Genomic DNA, 9063 nt, shown 5'->3' on the forward strand with positions numbered 1-9063 from the left:
GGAAAGAGTTTACAAAAGCTACTTCTGAAACTAAAGAACGCGAAGAACGAGCCAGAAAATCTACCTTCACATTTGTTGTACGTGGAATCCGTCGAAGGGTGAATTTGGGAATGGAAGATCTGAGTAAACTGAAGCCATCCAGAAAGTTGGAAAAAGCGGGCCACTCATCCGGGGATTGCACCATCGCCACTAGCTCTACACAGTCTGTCTCGAAAATGGAACAGTCCACGCCCGCCAACAGGAGAGACTCCATTGCCCAGATCAAATCATGTAACTCAGAATGTAGGGGGGAAGGGGTTCGTCTATGACATCTTGCTCCCAAAAGTAGCGCTTTGTCCTCCCTATTACAAAAACACCAACCCAAACCCGTAAAAGAATCAGAACCCTTCCAGGATCTATCCCAAAGTGGACAAAGTAACTATGGATCCCAGTGTATATGATGACGCCTCCTCCCACAAAGTTTTATCATTCGCCGCCTGATTTGTAATATCAATTGTCGCTGCGTCCATACCTTGAAAAAAAAAAATTATTCATATCCTTCCAGATTAACCATACAATTCATGGTAGTCGGGACCAAGTGTCCGAACCACTTGACTGAGAACTCGCCCGCCAGAATAAAAAGTCTAAATTCGTGTAAACTGAACCAAAGGAAAAACCATCAGGTAATAAGGAGACCGGAGAAAAATCTCAGATCCTACGAGATCGAGGGCACTCGAATAGAGCATAATTTATCGTCTCCACCGCTGACTCACACCGCATGCATAGAGTATCGCATCGAGCATCCCGATGAGCAAGCCATTTTAACACCGGGAGAGAACCGGATGTTATCTGCCAGAAAAAATGTTGGACCTTTGAGAGAACCGGATGCTATCTAATTTCAGTTACTCTCTCCTTACTGGTCTATTTGGTATTTACTTTCTTAAACATATAATAATAATTTTTAATTGAACCTAAATTACAACATATATAATCATATATATTAATTCATACTTTAAATATATACTTTAGTACTAAATTGTAACTGAAATTACATAAACAATGAATTGATTATTTGTTTCCTCCATTCACTTTCGGTTAAATACCCTAGCAATTATAATTATAACTCCTCTAATTTAATTTTTGAAAAATGTAATGTAAATAAACATTCTTACATCCGCCTCCATCATATCTCAAATCCTAATATATATATATATATATATATATATATATATATATATATATNATAATATTGTAATAGTTTAATAATATATTTTACACTGTTCTCCATTTTATTTCTTCTTGCTTTTATGTACTTCTTTTGTTACTTTACATGTTAGATTATTTGTTACATATTCATATATATATATATATATATATATATTTGATTCTTAAAAATATGTAATATTCTAACTTCTAAGGAAAGACAAATTTGTAATATAATTATGAAATATCAAATCGATTTTTCTTAACTCTCTCTTACCTCTAACAAAATTGTAATACATTTTTGAAGAATACTCATCATTATATTTAGTTTCTGATTAAACATATAATTATATAAAGATCATTAAGCTATATTTATTTAATTTAAATATGTACTTCAAAAGGATTTCTCTATATAAAAAACAATATAATATTCTATTTTCTGTCTAGCTTTTACTACAAAGATAAAACATTATAACTATATCTAGCAATATAAATTAAAATGAGAACAATATAAAAAAGAGACTTAAAAGTAAAATTAATCTTTAAAAATTGTATTTTAAACTTTTGCTTGCACTTCATATGATTTTATAGAGAATAATTTTGTTTCTCTCATTTAATACTTTAGGTTATGTGTTAGCTTATATGCAAAACTTAAATTAATATTTAAATATCATAGTTAATTTTCATTTTAACATTTATTTATAACCTTAAATCATCAGAGAAACTAATAAAATTATTATCAAAGTTCAATAATAATAAAAACATAGAAAGTCAAGAAAAATGTATGTGTGATTATATTTAAATTAGTTATATATTATGAATTTGTATGATTTTTTTTTAAAAAAAGTGTAAATTTCCTAAGGAAATTTAGATTTAGATTTAGATTTAGATTTTTTTTGCTTTTTATGATTATTAAATTAAATTTAATTAATTAACATAATTTATTATATATAACAATCCACGCATACACAGTATATAACCTAGTATAAAATGATTTTGCGTTTTTTTCTTCACGATCAAACCTAAAACATGGGATATCACAATAAATCTAAACAGACTTTTGGATCTTTCAATTCACCGCTAAAAGTTGTAATATTGCTTGCCAAATAAAGTAAAGTTTTCGTAATAAGAATGTCATTTTTCTCAACTCAAGACCTCTTTTCTAGGTATTCTTCATCGTTTTTCGAACTTCATGTTTAATTTTTAAAAAATAAATTTTGGTCCTCTTTCTCTTTGTTTTCCTTACAAAGGCATCATTTGGAGCACGATTACAATTTACGCACATAGCGGGTTTAATAATCAAGTAGAACAGATCATAAAACAAAAGCATTAGTAATAGAAAAACTCACACGGAAAAAGAACCCTAATTATTGATCAAGAAACGAAGAAAGCCTCTCTCTTGAGGCGACAAAAAAAGGCGATTAGAACTCTTAACCCTAATCTCCGCCGGAGGTCGGCTTCACGCCGTCCGACGAGAAACCTGCCATGTAGTCGCCCAGCTTCAAGGCCTTTGCCCCACAGCCTCCCGAATCTTCTCCGATCTGAACCCAATCTGGGGACGTTACGGGAACATCACGGTGCGAATAATTTCAGAAACCGTGGCTCTCATCTTCATTCCATCTATTGTAACAAGGGAATAGGTGAGCGATGTCGGTTTTTGGCAAGCAGGTAATTGCTCATGCTCTGTTTATCCCTGGTCACCGGAAGGGCTTCTAGAACTCGAGGAACTGCAATATGCCCCAACGTGGGCAATCCTCAAAAATGTTCCTCCGCAACTATATTATCTCGATGGCATCAGTGTCATCACCAGTGGAATTGGAGACCCTCTTCACACTGAGAAGTCTCGTCTAGATCCTTTCAATATTTGATAGACTCCTAGTAAGGAATCTGCTTCCCAAGAACACACTCGCAGGATTTTGAAGTTGAACGGACGGAAAGATGATGAACAATGGTTCGAAGATGAAACAAAAGATCGACGAAGAAGGTGAAAGGGTTGAAATGATGCAGCGGATGAAAAGGGGATTGAAATGAACTTCCAAGAGAGATGGAAATCTCCTAGACTTCAGGCTCGAATTCAACTTAGATATTACACACTAAGAAGAAGACAAGTTGAGAAGATATTACACACTTCTCAGATCAAACAAGTAGAAAAGAAGTTTTGATTAAAATGTTTGATGATTTACAAATGAGAGATGCATGGTGCTTAAATAGAAAAGAGGGAGGACGAGGAAGAGAAGGGAACTAAAATCCTAGACAGTCTTGCAAGAGCCTTAACAAGGTTGAGTCCATGCAAGATGTCTAGGAAATGACAAAACATTAAATGCAAAGTTTGAATGAGAAAGAGATAGAAAATGGGCCAAGGCTTTTATAATGGACCTTGGACCACGACTTGGGTTGGCAAAGGAGACTTGAAAATGTTACTTAGGCCTCATTAAAAACCTTGTCAAGAAAACTCAATGGGACAAAACTTGACCAAGGGAAAAAGAGCACCAAAGCAACATTTTACCCTTTACCGAGCACCTTGAGCTGTGAGCAATGTCATAGTGGTTTGAGCCACGTCTTCTTGGTTCTTGTTCAGCTCCTTGAGTAGTCCTTGGATGGCTTGGTTTGAACCTCTTGGCTTTGGACCTTGTTAGCGGACCCACCGGAATGATCAATGCCTCCTCCGGTACAAGCTGCTCCTTTGATGCTTCCGCTGGTACAAGCTGCTCCTCCGGTGCTTCCTCTGGTCCAAGCTGCTCCTCCGGTGCTTCCTCTGGTTCAAGCTGCTCCTCAGGTTCGTGCTGTTTGGTTGAGCTGGCCATGGTTTCATCATCCTCTCCCACTTGAAAAGGATTTGACCTCAAATCCGAATTATCTGCAAAATAAGGAACAAGATCAGAAACATTGAAACTACCACTAACTTTGTACTTACCTTGGAGGTCGAGTTGGTAGGCATTGTTGTTGATCCATTTGTGCACTTTGAATGGTCCATCAATTCTTGGCATTAATTTGGACTCCTTTTCAGCTGGAAATTGTTTACTCGTCAAGTGTACCATTAGTTGTTCTCCAACCTCAAAGATCATCCTAAAACAACCATTGGATTTATGATCATGCATCAAAATATCTCTAATTCCGGTCCTTGCAAAGACTATGGATGAAAGAATTGCTAAATNTGCTTCCTCTGGTCCAAGCTGCTCCTCCGGTGCTTCCTCTGGTTCAAGCTGCTCCTCAGGTTCGTGCTGTTTGGTTGAGCTGGTCATGGTTTCATCAATATTGGTGCCACTAAAGTGAAAGTAGACATCAAGCTTGATTCTACCCTTCCAACCGCAGTCATAGTGAGAGATGTCCAGGGCAACTCAGTTAAAGTAGCCATTGAATACCCTCGCCCTCCTCCAAAATGTGTCAATTGTGGCAGATATGGTCACCTCTTAAGCAGATCTCCCAAACCCCTTATGAAGACTCCTCCTTTCAAGAAGGATGTGCCTACTGGTACTAAAGAGGTTACCCATACCTCTGTTGTTCTCCCCTCTGATAGTGAAGGAGTGGTTCCAAGTGCCCCCATCCCAACGGCTGCTCCCCCCACCTCCCCACGAAGTGCAAGACGTAGGAGATCCCGCTCTTCCAAACGATCAAAAAGCACTCCTCCAAAAATCTACGTTCCAATTCGGTCCTTGGAGAAAGGCGGTTTGTCTGAGCAACCGCGAACCTCAGGGGTGGAGGCAAGGAAAGAGGATGGGACTCCTCCCAAAGCCCCGTTAAGCCACTTGTTGGTATCTCGTGAGACCAGTCTCATCCTGTCCACAACCTCCTCGACGATCAACCATCTCAAGCCCCCTGATCCAACCACCAAAAAACAAGGTATCCTACAGAGTATTGATCCTAACTTCCCTTTACCACCGGACTGGGAGGTGCTGTCTTCGAAGATTAAAAAGAAGCAGTTAAAGAAGTGGCATGCCCAGGTCAGTTCTAAGGGTCCTGGTTCTCCGGTTCCCTCCAGAAGCGAGGCTTTAGGAGGAGCTCATCATCAGTGAAAGCTTTGCTTTCCACCCTCCCCTTTTTGTGTGTTTAATGAGGGTTTTTTGTTGGAATGTAAGAGGATTTAATAGTCCTGGTCGTCAAAGAACGGTCAAATATTGGATTTTATCTAATCACCTTTTGGTAGGCTGTCTCCTCGAGACTAGAGTCGCGGAGGCTAATGCCTTATCGGTATTTAATTCAGCCCTCCCAGGATGGAGGATGGAAAATAATTACGGCAACTCAGAGCTGGGAAGAATCTAGCTCGTCTGGCACCCCTCTGTTTCAGTCACCACCTTCATGAAGACGGACCAGTTGATTCTTTGTAGTATAAAGCTCCCCACCTTATCTACCTCTTTTGCGGTCGCTTTCATTTATGACAGAAATACGAAATCAGAAAGACGCGAGTTATGGGAGGATCTTTCTTGGTTATCTTCGTCCTCGCCTCTAAATACCACTCCCTGGGTTTTGCTCGGTGAATTCAATCAGATTTTATGCACTAACGAGCATTACTCTGTCCTACCGTCGACCTTACCACTCAGGGGAATGGAGGATATACAGGAGTGTTTCAGAGACAATGGACTGGAGGACATTCCCAGTCGAGGTGTCTTCTTCACGTGGTCCAACCACCAGGAAGGTAATCCTATCGTCAGGAAACTCGACACAGCTCTAGAAAATGGAGAGTGGTTCTCTAGGTTTCCGGATACAAATGCAATTTTTGATCCTCCGGGAGACTCAGACCACTCCCCTTGCATAGTCAACATTGAGACTCAGCCGGAGAGATCAAAGAAGTGCTTCAAATACTTCTCCTTTATATCTACTCACCCTCAATACATCTCGGTTCTATCATCTGCTTGGAGAACAATAAATAGCTATCGGTTCAGACATTTTCTCCCTAGGGGAACGACTCAAGGCTGCGAAGCTGTGTTGCAAAAGATTAAATGGACTGGGATTTGGTAATATCCAACAACGAACCAAGGATGCTCTGCAACATCTTGAGGGTATTCAAGGCCAGTTGTTACCCTCTCCCAACACTACGCTGTTCAGGGCTGAGCATATGGCGAGGAAGAAGTGGGACTTTTTTGCCAGTGCCCTACAGTCTTTTTATCGTAGAAATCGAGAATCAGGTGGCTCAAAGAGCGAGATGCAAACACTGCATTCTTTCACAGGATGGTCCTTGCTCGTTAAGCCAAAAACTTCATTTCTTACCTCAGGGATCAAAATGGGGAACGAGTAGAGAGCCCCTCTCAGATAAAGGAGATGATCATTGCTTATTATTCGCATCTCTTGGGTTCAGAGAGTGCAGCGACCTGCCCTTATTCAGTGGAGCAAATCCAAAGTTTACATCCCTTCAGATGTAACTCTGACCTAGCAGCGAAGCTCACAACTATTCCTTCTGAAGACGAGATCACTCGCACCTTGTTCTCTATGCCAAAGAACAAAGCCCCAGGACCAGATGGGTTCTCAGCATAATTCTTTTGGGAGACATGGTCGGTAGTGAAACAGAACACCATCAAAGCAGTCCAAGAATTCTTCAGAACCGGACAACTCTTAAAGACGTTCAGTGCCACTGCCTTAACACTGATTCCTAAGGATCCTGGAGCTGATCGCATTTCATGTTTCAGACATGTCGCATGCTGCAACACGGTGTATAAGCTCATCACCCGTTTAATCTCAGCAAGACTTCAGTTGGTCATACCCGATGCAGTACACAACAATCAAGTGGGGTTCATAAAAGGGACATTGCTATGTGAAAATGTTCTGCTGGCGTCAGAGCTAGTTGACAACTTTCACATTCAAGGTGAGACAACCAGAGGATGTCTACAGATAGACTTATCCAAGGCCTACGACAACGTTAACTGGACTTTCTTGCTAAATATCCTAAAGGCGCTGAACTTGCTTGCGGTATTCAGCAATTGGGTCAGGGTATGCATTACTACCCCTTCGTACAGCATTGCCTACAATGGGGAACTGATAGGACACTTTCAAGGAAAGAGAGGGATTCGACAGGGTGACCCCATGTCTTCTCACCTGTTTGTCCTAGTAATGGACATTCTCGCTAAATCCCTTGACAAAGGGGTTGTTGATGGTGCTTTCGTCCCTCACCATAAATGCATTGCTCTGCTTGTAACTTATCTCAGTTTTGCTGATGATGTCTTAGTGTTTTTTCACGGATCAGACCAGTCCATTGGAGGAATTTTGGATATCCTGGAGGACTTTAGGAATGGATCGGGGCTTGGCATAAACAGACAGAAAACCGCTCTTATGGTAGACGGAGGGGATGTTCAAAGATCCAGACAGCTCTCAGCAACATTCGGTCTTACACAAGGTGCCCTTCCGGTTCGTTATATGGGGGTCCCATTGATGTGTCGAAAGATGAAGAAGCAGGATTATCAGCCTTTGCTGGACAGAATTCATCATCGATTCACTTCCTGGACAGCAAGACATCTTTCATTTGCAGGCCGCCTCCAGCTTATTCAGTCGGTCATCTACTCAACAATAAATTTTTGGGCATCGGTCTTTATCTTACCTAATCAATGCCTCCTCAAGTTAGAACAATACTGTAATGCTTTCCTCTGGAAAGGAGCCCCTAACTCGGCAAGGGGGCTAAGATTTCCTGGGAAATGGTTTTCACACCTAAGGAGAGCGGGGGATTAGGACTAAGGCGTCTTACTTCTTGGAACAAAGTTCTGGCTTTAAAGTTGATCTGGCTCCTTTTTACAGCAGCAGGTTCCTTATGGGTGTCGTGGGTGCAGAGGCATCTGATTAGAAATAGGAGTTTTTGGGATCTCAACCCGTCATCTGCTGGTACCTGGATTTGGAGAGGCCTGTGCAAACTTAGGCCTCTCGCTAGACCTTTTCTAGTTTGTGAGATAGGTTCTGGTGCCATTGCAAGCTTCTGGCAGGACAATTGGACGGGTCTTGGTCCCTTCAAGACATCACTGGCCCCTTGGGTCCCCAAATGGTCGGTTTACCTCTAACTATTGTGGTTCGAGATGCTCTTCGAGGGTCTGAATGGTGGTTCTCTTCATCTAGAAGCCGAAATCCTGTCCTGAACCTAATAAAAACTGCCTTCCCACCGCCGGGTAACATGGCTAGCAGCTCGACGGAGAATTCCTATCTATGGAAAGTGGATAATCAAACTCCCTCAGACACTTTCTCCACCACTCAAACTTGGTTAGCGCTTCATCCTTTTCCTAACATTGTCCCCTCGTACAAGTCTGTATGGTTTAAAGGAAACATCCCCAAGCATGCGGTCATCACTTGGGTAGCAGCTTGGAACAGGCTGCATACAAGGGTCAGGTTAAGAAGTTGGGATTTGTCGGTCCCCTCCTTATGTATCCTCTACAACAATCAAGATGAGACAAGGGATCATCTGTTTTTTGAGTGTAGATTAAGTAGTGAAGTATGGAATCACTACACGTCAAGAGCATCACTAAGTCCTCCTTCATCCTTTCTGGACTGCCTCTTGTGGCTGCAGAATGCCTCGAGAAATAAGCATGTCTCGCTTATCCTCCACCTGCTTCATCAAATTTCGATCTATCTAATATGGCGAGAAAGAAACAACCAGATTCATTTTCTCTCACATCGACCGGCGCATGTGATCATCAGCGAGATAAAGACCATCATCATAGCCCGACTCCTTCCACTTTCAAAGGATCAACCCCGACACAATCATAGAACAACTCCACTAACAACTTGGTTCTCCTTATTCCAATAGCAGGGTTCGTTTTTATCTTTGAGCATGTAATTTTATATCTTCTATTTCCGGCTTGCGTGTTGTTTGGGCTTTATTGGCCTTGTTTCTGCTACCTTTGTTAGGCCTGGTATCTCTATTATAAATGTGGAATTAAAAAAAAAAAAAAAAAAAAAAAAAAAAAAAAA

At 40.9% G+C, this 9063-nt stretch overlaps 2 pseudogenes; both read left to right on the forward strand.

The window, feature by feature from the left end:
* LOC109130944 lies at window positions 4315-6366 on the forward strand (annotated as a pseudogene).
* LOC109130947 lies at window positions 6439-8899 on the forward strand (annotated as a pseudogene).

The sequence above is a fragment of the Camelina sativa genome, chromosome 3 (genome assembly GCF_000633955.1).
Source record: "Camelina sativa cultivar DH55 chromosome 3, Cs, whole genome shotgun sequence".
NCBI classification, from domain to species: domain Eukaryota; kingdom Viridiplantae; phylum Streptophyta; class Magnoliopsida; order Brassicales; family Brassicaceae; genus Camelina; species Camelina sativa.